This window comes from Malaclemys terrapin, chromosome 2 (genome assembly GCF_027887155.1).
Source record: "Malaclemys terrapin pileata isolate rMalTer1 chromosome 2, rMalTer1.hap1, whole genome shotgun sequence".
Taxonomy (NCBI): Eukaryota; Metazoa; Chordata; order Testudines; family Emydidae; genus Malaclemys; species Malaclemys terrapin.
In genome coordinates this window covers 9,206,006-9,231,828 of record NC_071506.1, presented here as the reverse complement: position 1 = coordinate 9,231,828, position 25,823 = coordinate 9,206,006, and the positions used below count along the sequence as shown (strand labels likewise).

The following is a 25,823-nucleotide window of genomic DNA, read 5'->3' as shown; positions in this document are numbered from 1 at the left end:
GAGCTGTATACTGTTTCTTTCTGGGGCCGGGGTGGGGAGAGCGAGCTCCCCTGGCCCCAGGGCTGCAGCAGGGGCACAGAACCTGCCCCTCCAAACCCAGTGAAATTTAAATTCCTGCGCATGCCCCTGATTTCTTTAAATCTGTAGTAGGCAGCTAGGCAAGACGGGGATTGGGAAACGGAGAAAAGAAAGGCTTAGGGTTGCTATTGTTTTCCTTATTCTGATCAAGCTCTTTGTTCAGTGTTAGAAGAGCAACTCTCTTGGCAATTCTTTATCCTTGACCCATGCCCTGGGCTGATTCCATCAGGATTTGTGCCAGGGAGGAAACAGACGGATGCTTTGGTGGCCCAGACCCTAAAGTCTCTTTCCCTGTTGTCTCCATGCTTGGCGCTACATTAGCTTATTTCTCATGGGTAGCTCAGCCCTGGGCCTGTCGGGCCACTCCCAGAAGGGCAGACTCGACCACCAGGTTTTCATTCACTGCATTTTTAGTTTTGCTTCTGCAGCAAAGACCAACTTCAGCCTCGGCTTTAGGGGCCTGATCCAGTGCTTAGCAAAGACCAGGGGAGTCTTTTCACTCACTACCTTGGCCTTTGGATCAGGTCCTGTGATGCGAAGTGGATGCAGAAGACAGGCAGCCAGGGGTAATGAACCAAGTTCTGTTGTAGCAGCACCTGCACGGTTAAAGGGTTATTTAGTGGCATATGCAGACTGGATCTCGGCATGGGGGCACAGAGAGAGGGAACGAGAGAGCCATATGCTGCGACAGCCAAGACTGAAAAGAACATTAACAAACAAGCCAGAGTGTAATTCAAATAAACAGTCAAAGTTAATGCTTTGGCTTTTTCCCATCTCACAGTCCTGAATCCGAACAGCTGGGCGAATTCCCACCCCCCACCCACCTCCTGCCTTCGAACGTTACGCAGCTCTCTGGGAACGGCTTCAGCGTGTGTTTAGCTTTGCAGCCGCTCTGTGTTTAAATTTCCTCCAGTGATTTATCATCTTATTTATAAACGAAGGGTTAAACCCGCTCTCTTTCGATTTAAAAGGGTCAGATCCGCGTGCTGGCAAGTTCTTTCTCAACTATGGCTCAAACTGGCCAAATATGGTATTTTTTGTAGACAGAGCACAAAGGACAGCTTTTATGCCATGTGTATCTCAGTGAGCTTGGAGAGGATGGCTATGCTGCATACTGCCAGCGGAATACCCTGGGTTCAGAACGGTTCAGAAGAAAGGAAACTACCTAAACAAATCCAGGGGGAAGCTCACGGGCTTTGCAGAATGTGCTAGTTTCTCTACGGGACAATTGACCCTATCACTAAAAGACCCATCACTAAGTGGCACCCTCGTTGGCATTCCCAGCTGACGCTAAGGTCTGGATGCACCAGAATGGCCGAAGGTATTTAGGACCCTAAAGATGCAGATAGACACAGTGAGATTTTTGAAAGTGCTTAACTCCTATTGAAATCTTTAAAGAGATTTTAGGTGCCTAGAATCTCTTTAAAAATCTGTCCCTGGCTGATCACAATCACCCCTAGAATGGCCCCCATCGTATCACAGTTGAGGCAGGTTGGCTGGGGCTGAATGGGGGAAAATTGCCTTTACCAGGCTCTGGGGCGGGAGAATTTCAGTACCCAGGAACGCCAGCTCAGCACTTTTCACACTTGTTCACATGTATTGCCCTCTCTCATACAAAACGCTATGTTACACGAGCATCAGGCTTGCAGAACGAAACCCTGCAAAGCAAGGAGGCTGCAGGTATGGTTATGCACACCACATTAACTCTAGCCAGGTGTGTTCTTTCACCTAGAACGCTGGTTAAAAAAAAAAGCCGTTTCAATCCTGTCTACTACGTCTGCAGAGAGGACAATTTTCAAGCCCTCAGAACATAGTCAAATCAACCCCCTCTTTTTTTTTTAACCAGAACACTCCAATGAATTTCTTTTCTGTTAGGGCTATTTCGGAGATAGCTGGGAGTGCTGGTGGCGTAGGGTCTGAGTAGGGAGTCCACATATCCAGACAGTCCTTCAGTGAGAGTGCCAATGCCCGAGATGATGGGGCGTCCAGGATTTCCAAGTTTGTGGATCTTGGGTAGTAGATAGAATAACCCCGGTCGGGGGTCTAAGGGTATGTTGATTTGTTCCTGTGTTAGTGTAGGGAGTGTCCTGAGTAGATGGTGCAGTTTCTTAGTGTATTCCTCAGTGGGATCTGAGGGTGGCCTGTGGAATTTGGTATTGGAGAGTTGTCTGGCAGCCTCCTTCTGGTAGTCAGACCTGTTCATGATGAACACAGGAACAAATCAACATACCCTTAGAACCCCGACCGGGGTTATTCTATCTACCACACCATAACAACTCTAACTCAGGAACCAACCCATGCAACAAACCTGGATGACAACTCTGCCCACATATTTACACCAGCAACACCATCACAGGACCTAACCAGGTCAGCTACAACATCACTGGCTCATTCACCTGCACGTCCACCAGTGTTATATATGCCATCATGTGCCAGCAATGCCCCTCTGCTATGTACATTGGCCAAACTGGACAGTCACTACGCAAGAGGATAAATGGACACAAGTCAGATATCAGGAATGGCAATATACAAAAACCTGTAGGAGAACATTTCAACCTCCCTGGCCACACTATAGCAGATGTAAAGGTAGCCATCTTACAGCAAAAAAACTTCAGGACCAGACTCCAAAGTTCATTTCATTTGCAAATTTGACACCATCAGATCAGGATTAAACAAAGACTGTGAATGGCTATCCAACTACCGAAGCAGTTTCTCCTTCCTTGGTGTTCACATCTCAATTGCTAGCAGAGCACCTCACCCTCCCTGATTGAACGAACCTCGTTATCGTCATACTGATTTATATCTGCCTCTGGAAATTTCCATTACTTGCGTCTGACGAAGTGGGTATTCACCCACGAAAGCTTATGCTCCAATACTTCTGTTAGTCTTAAAGGTGCCACAGAACCCTCTGTTGCTTTTTACAGATTCAGACTAACACGGCTACCCCTCTGATACTAAGCCCTTTGAGGGAGCCATTTAGGGATCTGGGGCGAAAATCTGTCAGGGACGGTACTTGGTCCTGCTGTGAAGGCAGGGACTGGACTCGATGACCTTTCATGGTCCCTTCCAGCTCTATGAGATAGGTATACCTCCATTAAAAAAAAATTAGCCGCTCTCTGCTGGCCCACTGGGGTTTGAACTGCAGACCTCCAGCGCTAAAAAGCATAACTTGCTACAACTTGAGCTAAAGAGCCAAACGTCTGTAGCTTATGTCTTTAACAACTCTTTGCCTCTGTGGATCAGATCAGCACAGCGTGGGCCCTCCAACACACACTGAGCGGTGGGTTACACATGCATACAGGTGTAGACAGTCACTGCTCCTCAGAGCTAGCAGTCCAGAGCTAGATCCTGTCATCTGACCCACAAGGATGCAGGCTCCTTCATGGATCAGATTGCAGGAGCATCCCCTCAGAAAACTATACCTACGTTCCAGCAATTATATATCCTAACTTCCCATTAGTGTCATGCCAAAGACCTAAAGGGATTTTTGTCAATTAAAAGAAGGTGAATTCAATTTTTCAGAATTATTTTTTTAAAGTGTAATCGGGCCATTCAGTTGGGCAGAGCTGCATTCTTTCTGAAAGCAGGCTAGAAGCCGATGCTCTGGCGAAATATCAGCAATGCTAGACACTCTGGAGACTCTCTATTTAAAACCCGGAAAGAGCTGCACTCCTCCCGCTCTGTCATAGCGCAAGCATGGAAAATATGGAATGAAGCTTGTGAAAATACAATACTAGGAAATCTTCATGGGCTTGTCTATCACTATGTCTATTTTGCAGTGGTGTAACTCCACTGACTTCAACAGAGGTACTCCTGATTTATACCAGTAGAAGCGAGGGAAGAAGAAGACCCCTATATATAGAGAGAGAGAAATATGTCACTTGCCTGTCACTAAATATACACACACAATGGTCGGTGCTGTTATGAGTTTATTCTTATCATAAATCAGAAATGGTTACATTACACAGGTCGCCTATCTCAGTGCCAGTAAAGCCTTCAAGCCACCACTGACTTGTTTATGCCACATTTTAGAGAAGAGTTACTCCTGAAATGTTTAGATTTTTCAGACATCTTATTGATGCCATGTGTTTTGTATGTCCCTCTTCCCGTAAAACCTTAGGTTAAGCGGTACATTTTCATATCTGTACAAATTATCTATTAAGCTCTCCCATTATGATTTTGAAGATTCAGTATCTCACAATCTGCCAGAGCTAGAAACAAACGCCATCTGTCACTGAGAAGCATTGGAATGACATAGCTCTAGTGGACACAACGTTAATCTCTAGATCGGATATTGTGTGGGAATACAGACCTGATCGATCCAGGACTGAGATCTGTCAGTCCCGGTTGAGGGATCAGCATAACTGGGGGGAAAGTCCATGTCTGTGAGGAAGACAGGCCTTTTTGTAACAGGTTCTTTATTATTTTAGAAAAGGGGCCGTTTTCAGAAAGAAGCTCAGAGATTTTGAATGCTAATAGTACACCTGCTAGAGATGGATTAGTGAGCAGACTGGAGGGCAAGAAATATATCTTATATCATGATGTCCATCATCTCTCTATATATCTCTATTATGTAGTAACTCCCTACAAGAGGCAAAAGACGTCGGTGCAGTACCTTTTGGAAAAGGAAGGTTCTTTTATTTGAAAGACCTCTGAGCCATGAGCCATTTGTGTATTAAGGTGAAGTTCTGCTCTTTGTTTTTCTCCAGCTACTTGGCTGTTCTTACATTTGACAACAGGCCTGAGCAGAATTGGCTGGGGATATGAATGGCAGAGCCTTTCAACGGGGAGTTACGTTTGGTCCCTTAACTTTCTCGCCCAGGGTTACGTGCCAAACAAAGGCAGACCTATGAGAATCACTCCATCAGCATGTCATCCAACATATGACTTCCCCACATAGGCTCCCTGTATTTTAGTCATTGCCAGTAGAAAGAACAGTATTGGCCACTCCAGAGTTTGGTTCAAACGCTGAGTGAAAGTGCAGAGGGCACAATGTACACTGCTTCTCCTGAATGCTCATCAAAATACTTCATTCTTATACAGTAGTTTCATCCCTTGATCCCCAAGTGTTTTTTGAGTATCCTTATCCTCTTTCTACTGACAGGGAAACTGAGGCACATAGCAGGTCAGTGGCACAGCTGGGAAGAAACTGCACATTTGATGACTCCCAATCAACTGTCCTTTCCATTGGACTGGACTGTCCTCCTATTTCTCTCTCTGTAGATCGATAATAAAGATTCCACAGGAAATAAACTTTTGCTTGGTTGAATTCTCAAATGTTTGAGTCTCGACTCTTTTTAGTGAATTTTTCATCTCTTGTTTCATAGGATTTTAGCACTAGACACGTGTCAGGCTTGCTGCCTAGCTTTCTGTGCCAGGTGTTAAGAGACAGTGCACACTGCATCACGGCCTTCCCACTTTTTAATCCGTATAAGCCAACTTTAACAACAAATTACAGACCCAAAGTAGTGACAGAGCTTAACGGCGATGTGATACCTTTCACACGAGCAATGCAATGTTTCCCTTTGTAAACCTTAAATAATTCTCACTGTGCGTTAGGTAAATACCCTGTGAAGTAGATAAATCCGGTGATACTATTTTACAAACTCAGCTGCAGAGAAGTTCAGGGGATGTGCACAAGGCCACACAGAACAGTCAGGAACAGAGCCCGGCTGGGACTCATTCCTCCTTCATGGGCAATGAGGGACTCAACCAAAACCAGAGAGTTACTACAATGGGAAAATCAAGGCCAGGAGAGCTTATATACCCCACTGTTTAGTGTGTACTACACCTGTTCCTCTACTCTCAATCCATGGACCATCTGAGTCTGCTACAGCTGCCTGCTTTGGGCCTCTCAAACTCATAGCACTCGATTGCTGAGTTCAGTCCCCCGGAATGGCCAAGCAGAGTTGATTCACTTACTCCAAACCTTTTCTGAAACTACTTCAGTCATTCTCCCTGGCTAATAACTGATCATTGTTCATCAGAGCAATAATTATTATGTGCTGCCTCAGAAGTGACAGGCTGACTTACCTCTGATCTGCTTTCCTCTTTTGCCCTTACAGGAGCCCTGGTTAAGAAAATTCCCTGGTGGAATTGAACATTATCCGAAAAGGAGACATCGGTTATGAGGAGCAGAGCAACTGGAGTGACTACAGAAGATGAAGAAATGCCTAATCTCGCTCTCTCTCTCTCTCTCCCCCCACCCTCCCTAAATATAGCATTGAAACCAAGAGGAAAAAATATACTAACAAAAAAATTCCACTTCTTGCCTTCAACATTCAGAATTTCTTCGCAAGCATCTGGCTTCTTGCCCAAGTCTGCCTGAAATTTATGAAGTGTTAGAAATGCAAGAGAGGACTTAAGACCTTCCCTATAGTACTAATCCCTATGCATCTCTACTCAATAAATCTCTGCCTCCGTTGCCAGGGGTAGCTTTCCTACCTGCATGGGGAGATGAGCTTCCTCTCCTTGGTACAAATCAGGAGACATACTTTTTGCTTCAGGGTGTAAGTCAAGTTTTAAATTGCCTTTGTCTAGTCTCAAAAAGAACAGGAGTACTTGTGGCACCTTAGAGACTAACAAATTTATTAGAGCATAAGCTTTCGTGGACTACAGCCCACTTCTTCGGATGCATATAGAGTGGAACATATATTGAGGAGATATATATACACACATACAGAGAGCATGAACAGGTGGGGGTTGTCTTACCAACTCTGAGAGGCCAATTAAGTAAGAGAAAAAAAACTTTTGAAGTGATAATCAAGCTAGCCCAGTACAGACAGTTTGATAAGAAGTATGAGAATACTTACAAGGGGAGATAGATTCAATGTTTGTAATGGCTCAGCCATTCCCAGTCCTTATTCAATCCTGAGTTGATTGTATCAAGTACTCCTGTTCTTTTTGCGGATACAGACTAACATGGCTGCTACTCTGAAATTTGTCTAGTCTCATTGCTCTTATCAAGATCTCCAAGATCTTCCTCCTCCACTGGTGAATTCAGGGGACAGGCAAGAAGCTGTGTCACTCCTGCAGATCATCTTTTTCACTTTCATTAATATAGATACCATCTGACATACTGCTTTCTTCCTGCCAAACTCTGAATCTCTACCATGGGCTGGGCATGGTAGGAGGAGGACATACTGGGGGAGCCAAAAGGGAGCAAGTTGCCTAGACAGAGACTACTGTGTCTCACAGATTTTGGGTGCTACCACATTGCAAACAAAATAATTTTTGATCTAGTCTCTGGAATCTGCTGGCATTCTGAAGTGCCAGATGACTTGCTTGCCATGGCTTGGGAAGAAGAAACATAAATAAATGCCTTCCTTTTTCAAAGTCCTCCGCATTGGAAGGATGATGTTGACAGAAGTTTAGACAGCTATCTGCCTAGTGACAAGTAGCTCATAAGTTAGACCAGTCAGGACTCCTGGGTTCTGTTCCCATATGTATAAATTTAGACAAGCTACTTAACAGCTCGGCACATCAGTTTACACTTCTGAATGATGAGTTTAATTACTGTTCATAAAGCGAGTTGAGATAGTCGAAAGAGTGGCACTATATCAAATACTATGATTAGCATGATTGCAGACTCTTAGTTAGCCGGCTGCGAGCTTTCCAGACACTGAAAGGCGAGGGAGCAGACTGGCACCAATTGAAGACAGGCCACGCAGCGGTTAGACTTTTCACCACAGAATTAGTCCAAGTAGCAGTGGTTTGATAGCTGGATTATGATGATCTGTTCTGAATATTGGTCAGACCTGGCTAAATAAACAAACCCAGTTCTCAATGGATGGGGAAATAAATGTGAATGTCCGGCTCCTCTTTGACACTGAATGCAGCAGATGAGAGGCTGTCGTTTCCACAGGGAGTTCACCAAACAAACCACCCAACACATTCTATTGATAATCGTAACTAAGAGCGTCTTCCTGAAACAGGGCCAACACAAGACAAGCCTCCCAAGGCAATGGCAGCTGTCATAAATATAAAGGGAAGGGTAACCACCTTTCTGTATACAGTACTATAAAATCCCTCCTGGCCAGAGGCACAAAATCCTCTTACCTGTAAAGGGTTAAGAAGCTCAAGTAACCTGGCTGACACCTGACCAAAAGGACCAATAAGGGGACAAGATATTTTCAAATCTGGGGGGAGGGGGAGAGAAAGGCTTTGTTCTTTCTGTTCCGTGTGGCTTTTGCCGGAGACAGATCAAGGAAGCAAGCAATCCAACTCCTATAGAGTTAGTAAGTATTTAGCAAGGAAATGCGTTAGATTATCTTTTGTTTTGGCTTGTGAATTTCTCTGTGCTGGGGGAATGTGTATCCCTGTTTTTTCTTTTTGTAACTTTAAGGTTTTGCCTAGAGGGAAACCCTCTGTGTTTTGAATCTGATTGCCTGTGAGATTATCTTCCATTCTAATCTTACAGAAGTACTCCTTTTACCTTTTTTCTTTCTAATAAAGTTCTGTTTTTTTTAAGAATCTGATTGGGTTTTTTGGTATCCTAAAAACCCAAGGCTGGTCTGTGCTCATCTTGTTTATTCTCAAGCCTCCCCAGGAAAGGGGGTGTAGGGCTTTGGGGAATATTTTGGGGAAATAGGACTCCAAGTGGTCCTTTCCCTGATTCTTTGTTTGAATCACTTGGTGGTGGCAGCATTTACCTAATCCAAGGTACAAGGAAGAATTTGTGCCTTGGGGAAGTTTTAACCTAAGCTGGTAGAAATAAGATTAGGGGGTCTTTCATGCGGGTCCCCACATCTGTACCCTAAAGTTCAGAGTGGGGAGGGAACCCTGACAGCCGCAGAGCGTGTCTAGAGTCATTTCATGGACACTTCTGCAGTAGCCCCTTTGAATGTAATACAGCCTCTGGGCAGGGCTAGGGAATGTTGATAAAGGCAGGAGCATCTACATAGCATTGCATCTGCCCCCTTCCCCCTCCTTGCCCCATTCCCACCCATCCCCTGTGCACGTTGCTGTGGGGACACTAAGCTCAGGAGCACGGAATGTGTATGGCACCCCTCAGACCTCCCCCCCCGCTACAGAACAGAATTTCACCCCCCATCGGGGATTTCATCCTCAGCTGCAGAGGCAGGAATCACCTCAGTCATGAAAATTAACACTAACGGTAAATGAAGTCTCAAATATGATTAATTACAAAGTTGTTTTCTTCACTGGCTGCCGAATTTTGGTATAAACAGCTTAATGCAATATTTGTACACCATGTGTAGACACACAATAAAACAAATGGGGGAAGGCTGGGATACAGCCAATCAGCACGTCACAGGATCGTTCAAGGGAGATTGAGCTTTGGGTTTATAGGCCAGGCCCATAAATAGACGAACGGTAAACTCAGCCCATAAGCATCTCATTGGACAGTGGTTACTAGAGAAGGTTGACCCCATTTTCTGGAATGTTTTCATCCTTGGATCTTTCCCAGGGAGCCGCAGGCTGAACTTTGTGTGGTTCTGTGTTATTTTTTAATGGGCTATTTTTGGTTTTCCCCCTAATCCGGAACAGGTTCTCTGCCCCTATTTCTGGAACATCCTCCCTAACCTCAGGAGCTTTCCAGTCCAGTTGGCCTTCTCCTCCTGAGCTCCAGCCCAGCCTTCTTTCTGGACACCCACGTCTCTTGCGTGCTGCGAAATCCCAGGCTCTTTAAAAGCAAGCATTATTGCAAGGGCTCCATGAATCATCTCTTCCCAGCTAATCATTGGACTGATGCAGGAGTTCGCATCACGCTCTCCCACCATCTTCTCTACCAAGGCTCCATCTTCCATGCTGGCATGCAATGGAATGAAGAGTACAATAGCGAAGGGGTGAACCCATGGAAACAAAGCAAATACTTCATTCTCCTCTATACAGGCTGTGATGGGAACGTAACGGAGACGTTCCAGACATGCTCTTGCCCTAGAGAGTAAATCTCAAGTTAAACCTGCTAGGAGGGATTCTTGCCAAAGTCCTGGTCAGGGACAAGGAGGAGATTTTCTCCCAGGGTGTTCTCTTGATATTGGTATTCTATTGAGATCGGTGTTCTGTGCACCTGCTCATTGGCTGGGTGGTTCCCTGCTTTGTCCCGCTGCTGACTTTGCATGCCACACAGCCGCTGTACTCCCAGCCTTAGCACATGGGGTAAACGGAGCTTTCCCTGCTGTCACATACTCTCCCTCGTTGCTGAATTTAGAGCTGTATTCACAGTGGCAACAGCTGGAACATTTCAAGTGGTCTGTGAGACTGGGCCGAGCATGATGTGTGGAGAGGCAGGTTTCCCATGGATGTCTGTAGGCCTAGTCAGATGCTGCAGTTAAGGTGGAGATGGCCTATCTGGTTTCTGAGCCAGGCACATTTTTCATTGACTACCAGGAAGCATGGGCACAACTCAAGGGCAGCAGCAGGGCCATTGTATCCCTATGTTCAGTCATTTATAATTTTCTCAAAAAGCAAAAACAAACAAAAAAATACCAAACTTGTGGGCTGGAATTTCTCATGCTTGCTCAGATAGATATGCGATGATGTTAAGTACTGTATAGTGTGTTTGAATGTTTTAGGTGGGAAAAGGTACTAGTTAAACCTAAAACAACATATTAGAGACAGTGGGGTATTCAGGATAGGGCACTGGACTGAGAAGCAGGAGACCTGGAGTTTAGAGTCACTTATCTGTGTTGTGACTCAGTTTACCCATCTGTAAAATAGGGATAATACTGCTTATCCAAGTGCTATGAGACATCAGATGAGAAGTGTCATTATCTTAATTACACACTCTCACTGGAGACACAGTATAAAATGAATGAACTTCTTTAACATTATATTCTATTAGTAGCATAGAACATACCAGTGCCCAGCACTGCGTGGTCACATAATGAAAGATCGTATTGTAGTCAGAGATGGCCCCTGACCCAATCCCTAGATCAAATCCCCATGAACTTTGCAGGAGTCTGGATCTGGATCACAGGTCCCAAAATCCTGAATCTGACCATTTCCTGGACTTTTGACACAGTTAGATCTGGATTTCATGGGGTTTTTTTAGGGTCAAAGAAGGTGTTCCTCTTTCTGTCGGGCAGGGGAGGGAGCCCATAGCCAGAGGAGCCTCGGCTCCGGTAACGGGCTCTCAGGCAGTAGTAGAATCAGCCTTGTGGTTTAAACTGAAATGATCAGTGGGGTTTTTCTGGGAAGAATAATTGGTTGAAATCAAACAATGGGAACGATACTGGTATGTCTAGTAGCAACTTCTCTATTCGTTATGTGCAAACTGGTTCAGAAACAAATGAGACTCCTCCCCCCTCCCCAATATATACCAGTTCCTCAATCACAAATCCTTAAAGACCATGCCCTTGATTTTCTTGGGCAGCCGGGGTGGTAGTGCCATGCAGTGAGTTTGGTACAAGACCGAGAATTTGGAGGATTGGCAATAGTTTCTGTTGTGAACCCTGACACTGATTTGCTGGAAGACTGTAGACAAGTCACGTAATGCTGCTCCACCCTGACTGTCCCCGTCCGTAACATGGGGATAATGCTATTTTCATCTGTAGATCTCAAAGCACTTTGCAAAGGGAGGTAAACTGCAAAGTATTGTTCTTTGTTCAACTTCATCAAACAATAGGGGGGAAAAACAGGATCATTTTCTTCCATTGCCCACAACTTACAAGAACTTCCTTCCTTGTGAAACATGAAGGAGGAACCTGCAGCGATAATGGAAATGTTTTTCAAGTGTTTTGGCCCCATCGTGTTTACATCAGTGTTGACGAGGGAAATGTATTTATTTCCCCACACTCCAGCAGCAGCAGCGGCAGCGGAGAAGGGCTCTGTGATTGGAGAGCGAGCCTTGGACAGGAGTGTGGGAACATTTTCAAAAGGGCACCGAGCAAAACATTGGCTTCAGTTCTAATCCGAGGGACGGAGTGTAGTGGAGAAGGGGGCGAGATTCCATCAGGTGGCAGCCTGATTTCCTATAGACTGTGCCCTCTGCTCAACACCCCTAGCCTAACTCATCTACCTGCAGCAAAGGGAGAGGGACATGAGTCAAACTGATCATGGAGCGCAGGATGCCCAGCTCCGAGAGAGCTGCTGGCTGTTATTTTGCTGTAATGACAGGTTTCAGAGTAGCAGCCGTGTTAGTCTGTATCCGCAAAAAGAACAGGAATACTTGTGGCACCTTAGAGACTAACAAATTTATTAGAGCATAAGCTTTCGGATGCATCCGAAGAAGTGGGCTGTAGTCCACGAAAGCTTATGCTCTAATAAATTTGTTAGTCTCTAAGGTGCCACAAGTACTCCTGTTCTTTTTGCTGTAATGGTTATCGGAGGGAGCTGGGAGTCAGCAAACCTGTCTCCTCCTCCCAGCTCTGACAGGGGCCCTGTTCACGTTCTGGGTGAGGATTCTGAAGGGTTCTCGTTTTATTCAGGCTGGTTCTCCCACCCCCTCGTTTGGAGGCTCATGCTCCTTGGGAACTAGGCTCAGTTGTCTGAGGGGGAGTCTGATGCAAGAGTGAAGAAGGGCCAGATTTACCCCTCCTGTCCCTGGCCGGCTCCGGGGGAGTGACGGCAGGGAGGATGTTAGCTCACAATGCGCGCAGCTTAGTGAAAGCGCAAAAATTCATCGCTCAGGCAGACAGCTCTTGAATGCCACGGGGTTTTAATGGCCAGTGGAGTCCATCCAGGGGCAAATCAAGGTTTATAGGTGCAGGGAGGCTGGAAGGAAGAGTCTGCATGGGGCCTGATGTTTTGGGTCCCCTGAAGTATTGTTGAGCCCAACTTAGTTTCAATCCACCGCTGCCATTGCATGACAGGAAATCAAGCTCCGCTTCTCAACCTCCCACGCTCGATTTTGAATGACAGCCCTAAACCTAACATGCCACAGGAAGTACAATGACTTGTACGGCAGCTGGTGGCCGGCTGTCAGAACAGACATAACCCATCGGGGCTGGTGGCTCAGACAGCAGCAAGCCTTGCTCAATCAAACTCTACTCTTCGTTACACCTCCGCCTCTCCCGTCCTCTGCATGTTCTTCTACAAGGTGAACTATGACGGTGCATCCTGCCAGGCCAGAGGTTGCTGTGCTGAGGTGGCCTCCACTGGGAGTAGCTCTTTGGCTACATCACACACCCCTGTGCCAGGCTGGTGCTCACCTCTGCTTGGAGATGGCTCAGAACTAAACCCTGGAGCCAGCCCCACCAGCCCTTGGGGTGGGGAGAAATTCCGATTATAAAATGAGACACAGATTTTACATTTGTCCCCTAGCTCTACCATGGGCTGAACCAACACGTTAGAGCCAAACATCCTGAGATTTTGGGGTGGAGTGTTCAGATTCTGGATCTGGGTCTTAAATATTTGCTTCAGGTTCGTTGCCAGTGATGGTGTTTGCCTCTTTGGGTTGGCCATCCCAGATCAGACCAGTGAGCATCTTGCCTCCAGTAGGTGCCTGATACCTGAGAATTCAGAAGGAGGAAACACCCTCCTCCTTCTCCTATACAAGAACCCAGCAGGCCAACTGTGCCAGGCCATGCTGCACACTGAGGAAATATTCCTTCCTGTCTCCTGCTCTGAAGCATCATCATCATCAACCATTGTTATTTCTATTGCAGTGGTGACTAAGGGCCTCCAATCAAAGATCATGGTTCCATTGTGCTAGGTGTGCTACAAAAATAGAGGGAAAAGGCAGACCCTGTCCCAGTGAGCTTACCACCTGGGTTTATAACAAGACAGAACTGGTGGGTGGAACAGACATACGGGTTTGTGGGGGAGATGGGGGATGAGGTAACAGTAAAATGAGCTTGTTTTGCCCAAGAAGCAGGGCTCAGCTCACCACCAGCCTAGCTGTTTTAAGCAGCACAAGATTCTAGCTGTGGATGAGTTGGGTTTCCTTCCTCTCTCATCTCCTGGGGATGGTGGATTCTCTGGATGAAGGAACCTAAACTGCGAGCAACATCTGTTCTTTCTTTCCTTCCTTCTCCTGTGAAAGCAGCACCCTTGCCTCCACAGACGGGCTCTAGTATTTCCTCACGTTCTAAGAGCTTTGGTTCCCCGGGGTTCGAATGGACCACTAGACGACAATTGCTTGTTACCCCCATAAAATGAAAGGTGGCTTTTTGTTGAAGTCACCTTCCTGATCTTAATTCCCTCCCAAGGACAACCCACCCTTCTGGCTGAAGAGTCACGGAAACTGAAGATGGAACAAAGCTAAAAGTGCTTTTAATCCATACGTAGGGGATCAATTCAGGGTTCTTCCCTACAGTACAGTCTGTCCATGCCAGCTTTAAGTGATGCAGACAATTAGGACACTGCTCCGTAGGGGACTGTCCTTTAGTCTAATACATTCCCGATTGACCTCTCTTTGTGAGCTGTGTCCAACCCATCTCAGTGAGAGTGTCTCTCCTGCTGTGATGGGACCACATTGCCTCTGAACTGCCCTGATGGTCCAGGTCTGAACTCAGGTCCCTCCTCTGGCACCGCTCCATGTTATATCACTGCGCCATTGCTCTCACTAGCAGCTGTTTCTTTTTTTAAGCTTAAGAAGCTAACTGCCAAGAATGCTACGTCCAGTTTTGCAGTGTCACGTGGATCTTTCTTTAATTCCCAGCAAAGGATTTCCTGCTGGGCTTGTTTGTCAGGGAGACGCAGGGGGACATTTGCATTTTGAGCAGGAGGATGTGGGGGGGGAGGCGATCACGTGTGAATTCAGCACTGAGCCCCCTTAAAGCTGCTCCTGCCCAGGTCCCAGCTCCTTGGCAGGTCAGCGCCCGGTGGGGTAATTCGCTCAACTGGAGTCAGTGTGAAGGTGCAGTGGCAGGAGCTGTGCGTGCACAGGGTCTGCGGGGAGAGAGGAGGGCGGCTTTATGGCGAGAGTGGGGAAACCTGGTGAATTGTGGCAGATGAATTGAAGACACTGGAGACTGCTGAAATGACTCCGCGGGAAAACACTGTCTCAGTGGCAAGGCCCTTCCCTCCAGCGAACAGCAAGAAAATACCTTAATGTAACCGGTAAAACAGCCTGGGATTCAGCTGAGACCTGTGACGGGAAGCCCAGCCTTCCTAAACCCCTTTGCTCCTTTTGCCTCCCAAACATCCCCTGGGCACCCACAGGAGAGAAGGGTGCAACTGAGCTGAAGTGACCTCCTTTGTCACTGGGGACCTGTAGCTGTCACAGAAGGGCCAGCCCTGAACTCCTGCCCTTGTTCCGGGGACAAGTGTCCTGCCTGCCTCAAAGATGTTCAAAGGATGGGGCTGTGGTGTAAATGCACAGCTGGGCTTGAACTCCAGAATCTGGTCAGGATCAGGGTTTCGATTTCAGACCCAGCCCCATAAAAACAGGGTGGTTTGGATCCAGAGGTTTAGACTGAGCCCATCTCTGTTTAAACGTGGTAGGCAGCATTAAACTAGCAGTGCTGGACTGGCTCCAGTAGCTTTGAGCGTGGCTTAGATTTCAGCAGGATGCATTCACCTATCTCTGTGTTTTGATGGACAGAAAGAAAAACGAGAAAAAAAGAGCGACCGCACTTTCAGATTACCCATGCAGAATTTGATTGCACCTGCCCTAGAACCGGGTCACACGGTGGACATGCCCTGTCTCGAAGGGTGTTGTCAATATAACTTCACAAATACCCGTGAGGTAATCAGATACATCCCTAGGCCCTGATCCTGCAACTTGCGTGTGTGACTCTACAGTCAGTTGCAGGAGAACCGCCTTAGTGCCTGAGTCAGCAAAGCACTTACGAGTGTGAGTAGCCCCAGTGAAACCAGGGCCTTACAGTTAAAGCACCGACTTAACATTCAGAAGAGGGGGCTTCAGTTGCTGGCTTTACCCCAAAATGCCTTTGAGGCCTTGTGTCATTCACATAGCGCCTCAGTGCCTCATCTGTACAACACGGATGCTAATGCTTCCTTTTCCAGCAACCCCTTTGTCTTGTCAATTTAGACTCAGGTCTCCAGGGCAGGGACTGTCTCTCCCTGGGGGTGGGTACCGGACAATGGGTTCTGCTCTCAGTTGGAGCCTTTAGGCATGATTGGAATGGATAATAATAAATACTAGGGTGAAAGCCTGTAAAGTACATAAGCCGAGGCCATAAAATACAGGGCCCCGTCATCTTCAAAAATCATACTTCTCTCTGCAAATTCTGCGGCTGCTGCCTCCACAAGGGGTTTGTAAAATCGCAGTATATGAAAGAAGCTGGTAAAAGAATTGCTTTTTTCCCTCTCCATTAATTGCCTGGTTTGTTTCCTTTGCACTGGCAGTTCTCCAGGATAGTTTGACTTTATAGTAACTTGGTTCTTCAGTCAGCCAGGCCCCGATCCTGCAGTGAGCTCTGGGTGAGTGGATCTCTGCACCTAGCTCACTGCAGGGCTGGTGCCTCAGTTTCCCCCGGCTCAAAAAAACCCTTATAAACACCAGAGGTACAGAAACACTGATATTTAAAAGGGATTTTTTTTGTGGGGGGGAATTAGGAGATCTGATTTAAGGGGGCTCCATTAGAAAATGGAATTTAAAAAAAAACTGTTAAAAATTCAAAATATACAGAGTTTCTTAAACTCTAAAAAACAGTGCTGCAGAATTCTATGGGCCCTGATAATAAGATTGGGGGTTTTTATTTGTAAGATGACAGTACCTTGTTTGCCTTAAATGTGACTGCCCCATGAATTTCCCAGCCATCTGAAATCGATTGCACCTTCAATTGTTACTTCTTCAGAAAGCTTTCTCGCTAGAATAACACATTATTCATGATTATTAATTATTCCAGCTTTATCTTTCCTGTTTCCTAGGGATTGGCTGGATGGAGTGACCCTGCTGCATTCTGCTTTCTCAGAGGTAGCTCTGGTTAACCAAAAGTCCAAGGGAATTCCACCCTCCACCCCCCCAGGGATGTAGCAGCAGAGAGTAACTCTTGACTGCAGATTACCAAGGAGGCCTTGAACTCACTGCAGAGCAGGCAACTAACGGCAATATTTGGGGAGGGCCAGAACTAAATCATAAGGTCATCCATAATTCATCTTCTTGGAAGACTCAGGCCCCTCAATCAAGCCTCCTTTATAGACACACGATGAGTTCCTTGGCTGGGACTTAAGTACAAATTGCCTGTGCTGTAAAATCTTGATTCACTTCTGCAGCTTTATCTCATCACGACCCTTTGTTACATTATGTTTCATTACTTTGTCTTGGGCTGTGCCAGGGCTCAGGACACATGCCCTGCATCAACCCAAAGCAGATCCTATTTCTTGTCCAACTAAGCCTCGAACACGGATCTCCCTAATGGAAATGCTAGTTCACTTCATTAGAATAATCAGCTGGCCTCCCTCTGTTGGATTCTATTGGTGGCTGTTGGCTTTAACTGGAGGTTGGTGGTCCCAGGAACCAGTAGACCAACAAATGTGTTACAAAACCTAGTTGGCCAAATGGACATAATGGGGTCCAGTTTGCACTGTGCACTTGGTTTGAATATACAGCGGTTTTAACATGCCTGTTTTCTGTCTGTACACACACAAACACGTAACCATCATACACATATACATGCATATATTTGAGGTGTCCAAACTCGATATGACTTAATCATCAATTGGGTTTACATTTCTGTCTGAAACTGAAAGGAAGTAGCACTGAATTATCCTTTGGCATGGTTTCTGCTGTTGGGCACGTTCTCTTTACGGTGACATGTTGCCTTCGACAGCAGTAAAATCTGAGACATAAGCAGGAAAGAGAAAGAAATCAATCTTTTCGGTTTATCAAGTTGTGTCTGGCCTGGGGCCCAAATATTTTGTGCCTACAAAGTTGAGTGTGTCCACATTAATCTGTATGACAGAGGTACAGCCTGCAGAAACTACAGGTCCCAGCATGTATTGCTCCCCTTTGACCTATGCAGTTTTGCAGCTGCAATTCACTTCTTTTACTATAATGCAACTTAGGTTGATGCCCTCAGGCTGACAAGTTTCTCATTTGCACAAATTTGGTTGCTCCTTTATAAAAATCCTCACCCAAGGATTGTTAAAATAGATTGTGCTTCCTCTTGTCTCCTTTCCTTTTCCAGGACAAATAAACGATAGGCGACAATGTTTTAAAATTTGCCATCTCATTGTAGCCAAGTATATATCAGTCCCTCTATTGTAAATTATCATCTACTGTTAAGCGCTCTTGGTCAAGGATTAGTGACTAAACTGTCTCAAGTGCCTTTAATAAATCAATGCTTTTAAAATGATCTGCCCCTCCCCCCGCCTCCCCAGCCCAGCTGCGTGTTAAGGTAGTAACTGATTGATCGGAAGGCAGTGGGTTTGGTGGCTCAGGGACAGGAGCGGAGGAGTCAGTTGGAATGGGTTCTTGTTTTCAGCTCTACCATTAGAGGGGTAGCCGTGTTAGTCTGGATCTGTAAGAAGCAACAGAAGGTCCTGTGGCACCTTTAAGACTAACAGATGTATTGCAACATAAGCAGGTCTACCATTTGCAGCTCTACCATTGACTCACTGCGTGACCTTGGGCAAGTCATTTTGCCTCTCTGGGCCTCAGTTTCCCCATCTGTAAAATGCAGATAATACCACTTTTCATCTGAACGTGGAAACACTTGGCCGATGCCAAGTAGTGCTGTATTATAAACCAAACCAGCGACAGCGTCCTCTGCCGCTAACACGCTTTCTACAGCCAGCACGAACCCCTGTGCTGTATCTGTCACATGTATGCAGCGACGAGACCTTTGTCTTTATAGTTGGTAAAAGGAGCCCAGATCCTTGAGTCTGACACCTGCAAAACAGGGTGTTTCATTTTTCAAAGCACATTTGCTGAGCTACCGCGTCCCTCTCACTACACTTGATTTACAGGCATGATTGAGCCCTGGAGCCTGTGTAATACAGCTCACTAGCCTGGATTGATCTCAGATACTCATTCCGTGGCAGGTTCATGTAGTATGAATGACCAGGGAAGGTGCCAGACTGAAGTCTCCGGGAGACTGACGTTCTCTCTGTGGATCAACAGAACAGGTACAGCCCTGGGCAGCGATACCTACTAGCAGCTCTCCCCACCCCAGCCGTCTGCTTCTAGCCAGACCCCTTAGCTGGATTCAAATAGGTGATCTAGAGGCAAAGGAGTCTCTTAATCCTGACGTAAGGGATGGCACAGCCATAGTGCTCGGAGCAGCAGGGCTGGGGTTTGTAGGTTTCCTAGAGCTGCAGGACTGAATCCCAAAAAGATGAAAGTCCAAACTGAAGTGTGTGTGTGTGTGTGTGTGTGTGTGTTGGGAGGTGGGAGGTGGGGTGGGATGGGGTAGGGAGATTCTTTTACCGAACATTTTAAATACCAAGATCCTGTCTTCTGTGCATGGCCATTTGAGAACTGCCATACTTTTCATATGAGAAACTGTTTGCTCTAGTATCTTTGGCCACAATTTGCCTCCTGCTGTATGTAGGTAACCTCCTTTAGTACATCACTGTCGTGCCTTGAGTGTAGTTTTGGGATGCCCTTTGAGATCTTTCTGAATGAAAGGTGAATGAATAAATGCCCTCATACCCCATTAACAGGTCCATGAGCCACACCAACACCCACTCGGCTGCTCCATGCTTGAGCTAGGGAATCCCACAGTGGGCAGAGATCCACTCACACAGAGCTGCTGACTAATGACGACACAGGAGAAACAGGCTCGTACTTTAAGACCGGTTTTATCCAGCAGCAAATTGCCATTTTGCTGCTGGATAAAATGGAGATTTTCAGCAAACATCCCACACGGTTCTTAGAATGATTCATTGACACTTAAGATCGATGCCCATCAACATTAGCTGGCAGATCAAAGCTTCATTCCCTCATGGTGACTTAGATCTGAAACCATGCACCAAACGAAAGCATTTGTTGATCATTCACTCAGTGTATCACTTAAACTCCCTTTCTCTGTCCCTCTCAGTACATCCATCGCAGAGGCTAGCAACATCAGTGCGCAAACGGCTGGGGAGCTCCCTGTCGGGCATGCTCTATGTGTGGGATTTGGCTTTGGGACACACTGCCAAAGCGCAGGTATTATAGCCTTTGGGACGTGCTGCCAAGCCCACCTCGTCTCCGGTCTTTTGGGGACAAGGTGGGCAGAGGTTTATCCTCTGGCTTTATTTTATTACCCCCATTATGTTTGCTGGTAAACAGATATCTGTCAACGTGGGAGGAGCAGCCCTTCGTGCCACGTATTTCTAACTGATGGAAGGGCAGATAGTGAGGCTTTTATAGATCTAAATAAACAAACAGCGAATAAAAAAGAATGGCTCTTGGCAGTAACCTCGTGTATACTGACCACAGTAAACGTCTCCTCAGGATTGATGCACAGATAGGAGATGGAACAGATATCATGTATCTAAGTGGCACCACCCCGTCTGGTGACATCATTCCCAGTTGATGTCAGTGCCTAGCTAAACCTAGCCCCTTCTGGCCTATGATTCCTCTTCTTTTGGCTTCTCCCCTTCTGGCCTCACCTCTCCCACGTCTGTCTTTGGCCTTGACCTCAACCCAATCTCTTCCATTTCTGGACCTTGTCAGATCTCATCCAGCTTCTGCTTCCATTCTCTATGACCAACTAGATCAGAAGTCCCTCCCCTACCTACAAGGAGACTCAATAGGATTTGTTGTGTGGCCTGGAGTCCCTAAACCATTGGCTGATTCATAGTGGCCCTGCTAGAAATGATAAAGAGCTGCAGCTAAAACTCACAAGGAAAACTAAAGTATATGGAGGAAGAAGAGGGAGGGAGGGGTTTTTAAAATATTTGCAAAGGGGCCTTTGGAGAAGCTATGGACATTTGTAAGAAAGGTCTGTTGAAATGTCGCAGGATGTTCACCCACATGGAGAATTGCGTAGTAAAGTTTTAAACCCCTGGGCATTTACAACAATGCCTTATAATACTCCATGGAGTAAACAATGTATAAACAACGTGTCCTTTCGAGTTTTGTAAGAGAGCTAAGACAATGCAGAATCGCTGGTCTAAATTTTCAAAAGTGCCTAGGGATTTTGGGTGCACTACATGAGTCACCTCTGAGATTTTCAGGAAGTGCCAAGCATCCACCATCTGAACATCAGGTCCCTTTCAGTTGGGCACCTAAACACAGAGGGACTTAGAATCACTATTCACTTCTGCAGACTCGGGCCACGATGCTTGTTCCTCCCTCTGGACAGGGGATAAGGCTGCTGACTGTTAAATGTAGCTTCAGGTCGAATGTAACCGCTGTGCTGATCAGCGTACCAGACCTGTCCCCACACCCTCCATTGGCTGCAATGGGATTTGAGAGAACAACGGTGCTGAAGTGCGTGCTGCGGGGAGCGGCGCTGTCGTCCTGTCCCTTGTTTATGTGTCTGGGGTGTTGCAATCACATCGGGAGTATTATTGTTGGTCTGACCCACTGCAACTCCCAGGTGGAGTTTTGCTTGGAAATCAGCCTTGACACAAGGAGGGCATGCTGCAGAGGGTCTCATCCCTCTGCCTTCTCCTGCCTCCTCAGTGACTGGAGGCTTTCTGGGGGCTTTTGGCTCCATTACACTCTGCTGAGTGCAAGGTAGACAATGGCTCAGTATGTGTCCGAAGAGCTTACGGAGGAGTTATTTTATACAAAGCGAGTGCCTGTGTAACCCACACACCTCCTGGGTGTGGTGTTCTGTCCCATCTAGTGGCATCGAGACCACTTAGCGAGAGATTAATGCGTCTGCTCTACAGCCTTAACTAACAGCCATATTGCTTTGAGCTCGTGTAGTAGAGGCTCATGCACTTTAAGCTCCAGAGATCCCAGGTTCGATTCCCCCAATGATGACTGGGGTCTGTAGGTGTTACACCTGGCTTTCCAACTGAGATGGAGGAGGTCAAGTGGCAGAAATGGACTGAAGCAAAAGTTGGTGGAGTCAGCGGGATTGACTCACTTGAGGGATTGGGTGTTAATGTTGTGCTGAGGCATTGCCGTGGGGCTTGGGGGCAATTTGTCTTTGTTGTTTTTCTCCTGGATTGGCTGAGGGGTTTATTTTCTGTCAGAAGAAGTTTAAAACATTTTCATTTAAAAAGTTTACCAGTCTATGGCCAGCTCTTCCCCTCACTTATGCCCAGTGTGACCCCCCATGTCAGTACCATTGCTCAGAGGGTAGTGTTGGAGGGGACAGATTTTTCACATGACCGGTTGCAGACGTGATTGGCGCATGGCTGCCGTCTCATCCTGCACAGCTATGTGTTTATTAGCGATGAGCCCAAGGCACAAAGTTTAGATCTAAATCCAGAAATCAGGGGTGTTTGCACCTGGGTTTTCAGCTGGGACTCTGCCTTTAGTTTGTAATTAGGGATACAACATTTCATAGACATACTGCCATCCTGTCTTCACTTTCTGATACAGTAGGTTTTGTTGCTTTAAGAATGCATCTCTAGCTCCAGGAAGATACCAGATTTTAGTTAAGGAAAGAAATGGGAGTCTGCGTTTAAGAAATGTTTAAAGAAAAGGTGCCTTGCATTGCTAACACCATTGTGTGACGTGAGCCAAAAGATAACTCAGTTTTCAATTAAATACACACACCCACTAACTATACTGTGCGCACAATGGGTGTGTAATGATACAGAAAAGCCAAATCATAGACATTGCAGAGACCTCTGAGGCCATTCAACCCATCCCACAACTAGCTCAGGATTGGTCCCGATAGCACATTTCCCAGTGCTTTCACCAGTCCGCTTCTGAATGTCTCAGGCGATGGGGCTTCTATCCTGGGGAGACTTTCCCACATCCTAACTGCTTCCATCATTAGGAAAACAACAAGGAGTCTGGTGGCACCTTAAAGACTAACAGATTTATTTGGGCATAAGCTTTCGTGAGTAAAAACCTCACTTCTTCCTGATAGATTTCAGACTCCGTTTTCATTATCTTAATTTAAACTCATTACTCCTAGTTCTGGATTTATACATACACACATGTACAATCTACAGGTATCTTCTATCAAGTAAAGCTATACATATTACACCAAATGCTAACAGACATCTATCCACAGTATGCTTGTAGATACACCTGTGCTTGTGTGTGTGTAAGTATCGACACACACGCACATATAGCAGACAGATATAAATAACGTATTTATTTCTATATACAAATCAGTTCTGATATAATTGAACAACCTAGAAAACACTGGATTTTTCCCGTGCTAAACTGAAGAATGACATTCGCATTTTTGAACCAGATACTTGACTGTTAAACTCCAGAATGACTCCGATGTCTAGAAAACCATCAATGACTGAGACTTACTGTAATTTAAGGACCATTTCTACTTGTGTTCTGCTGCCTCTCCCGTACATTGAACAAACCAGCTCAGGACACACTAGACTTGTTGGTAAGGATTTTCAAATGAATTAAATGCCCTCCAACACGTGTATAAACCAACCGCCAGGACCTAACACGCTTCATTTCTAAACTGCAATTGATAAAACTCCCTGAGGGAACATCAGCCCGACTGTCTGCTCAGGGAGGTCAGTGCAGAGGAGAGCACAGTACTTACACAGTTTGAATGAGAAAGATCAGCTGCGGATCTTGAAGTCTGCTCCCAGATCCTTGAATCGAATGACAGTGCAGTTACTCCCCAGCGCCGAGCCCTGCAGAGTAATACAGGAACCAGACCTCTTTCGTTTACTTTTACATTGACGTCAGCGCCTTTTTCTAGCATCCCCGGCTCATTTTGGTAACAGGCCATTTTAGGGGGTGGGGGGAGAGAAAGAGGAGTAAGTGGGATAGTTTTATAACTGTCTTTAGGAGGGAGCCAGGCAGCTGTGGGATGGTGTGTGGGCAAGTGTGTGTATTGAACATAGATGAACACTGCATATAGAGCAGTGCAGACTTTTATGGACGATGATTCTGCTCTCACCCCAGTTCTACACTGGTGTTCCACCACACAAAGGAGTCGCTCCTTATCTACACCACTACGAGGGTAAAATGCGCCCATTCCGATTTGGTCCCGTTTTACCCCCACTGCTGTAAGTCCCTGTGCCTGGCAGTAGAAAAATCAGGTCTTGTGTGTGTACAGGATATATGGGCATGCATGGGTAGGCCAATTTTTTAAAAAATGGATGCTACAGTTAGGATCCTAAATCTATATTTAAGTACCTAAATAAGTGGCCGGATTTTCAAAAGGGCTCAGCACCTAGCCGATCTTTTTAAAGTCAATGGGAGCAGCAGATACTACCCCAGAATATCTGGCCGTGTAGTGTATATGTTTGTGCAGTATTACTGTGTATGTGTGCATGTTTTGCAATATGGTATGCACATACACTGTGTGTACAGGATGTGTATGTATGCACAATATAGCTGTGTGTACTATGTTCATACACTCAGTAGAGTGGATTCATATTTGTGGAGAGCTTTGAGATCTACAGGCAGAAGCTCGGAGCACCTGGCAAGCGCTAAGAGTTATGATTCAAGCTGGTTGAATTGTTCGGTTTGGTGAATTTAGCACTTCTTTCTGCTTGTGAATAGATCCAGGTTGTTCTGCTTGGACAAACAATTTTCAGGGTCTCAACTATATGTTATGAATCATGCCCCAAAATAACATTAGATTTCTTTTCAGGCATGATCCTGCAAACACTAAGGGTACGTCTACACTACCCGCCGGATCGACGGGTAATGATCGATCTATCGGGGATCGATTTATCACGTCTAGTGTAGACGCGATAAATCGATCCCCAATCACTCTGCCGTCGACTCCTGTACTCCACCGCGGCGAGAAGCGGAAGCGGAGTCGACGGGGGAGGGCAGCAGTGGACCCCGCGCCGTGAGGATGCGAGGTAAGTCGACCTAAGATACGTCAACTTCAGCTACGAGAATAGCATAGCTGAAGTCAACGTATCTTAGGTCGATCCCCCCCCCGCCCCCCAGTGTAGACCAGGCCTAAGAGTCTGTCTCCACTGCACACTAAGCCCAGGTCAGTGGCCTCCAAGCTTGTGGACTTGGTATTTCCAAACCCGTGCTTAGCAACCACACTGCATCGTGAACCCGGGTTTACAATTGCTGGACCCAGATCTCACAACTGTGCTAACACGTCCACATTGCCCTATGCAGACCTTCTGACTTGGGTCTGTGGCTTGGCCAATGTCCATGACAGGGCTTGGACTGAGTCACAGCGGGACTTGAACACTGACCCTACGCCCCGGCAGGGTCCTAGGATCTGGGTCCTGAATGCTTGCTGGCCGAGTCAGACTGCTTTGTGTGTGGATGGAAAGAGGGCTTGGGCTCAAACCTGAGTCAGAACCTGGGCTTCGTGTGCAGTGTAGACATACCCTTACATACTCTGGTACTAAAAGCTCCCGTGATGAAGCTGAAATGGAACCTACAACATCACAACAGTAAAGTTACTAAGACTACAAGCTCTTTGGGGCATGGGCTGTCTGGCACGATGGGGCCTTGCTCCATAATTGGAGCCCTGGGGCACTACCACCGTGCAAATAATATGTGAAATTATCATCAGCAGCTGTGTTTGTATCCCACCTGCAGTGATCCCTGGAGCAATTACACTGAGTGGAGTAACAGAGGATCCTGTGGCACCTTTAAGACTAACAGAAGTATAGGGAGCATAAGCTTTCATGGGTAAGAACCTCACTTCTTCAGATGAGTGGAGTGTATTCGCCAATACATATGTGATGAATGTTACACATTACACACCACATTGCTGTGTAGTATTTTAGATCATATGTGAACGCTGTGTAGTTATGCTACGTTCCATAACTGAATTGTGTTATGCTTTTCCCAGAATGCTGTTCACTCATGCCATCCCGTAACACTTTGCAACAGTTAAACCTGGCTCTTGGCA

At 46.3% G+C, this 25,823-nt stretch overlaps 1 protein-coding gene across 1 annotated transcript in view; it reads right to left on the bottom strand.

Annotated features, from left to right (window-relative positions):
• GPR20 (G protein-coupled receptor 20) overlaps positions 1-23,602 on the bottom strand; it is a 32,074-nt gene extending 8,472 nt beyond the window's left edge. The window contains exon 1 of the mRNA XM_054021135.1: positions 23,523-23,602. The gene's annotated coding sequence lies outside the window, so the exon portion shown is untranslated. The remainder of the gene's footprint in view (positions 1-23,522) is intronic.
• Between the last annotated feature and the right edge of the window lie 2,221 nt (positions 23,603-25,823).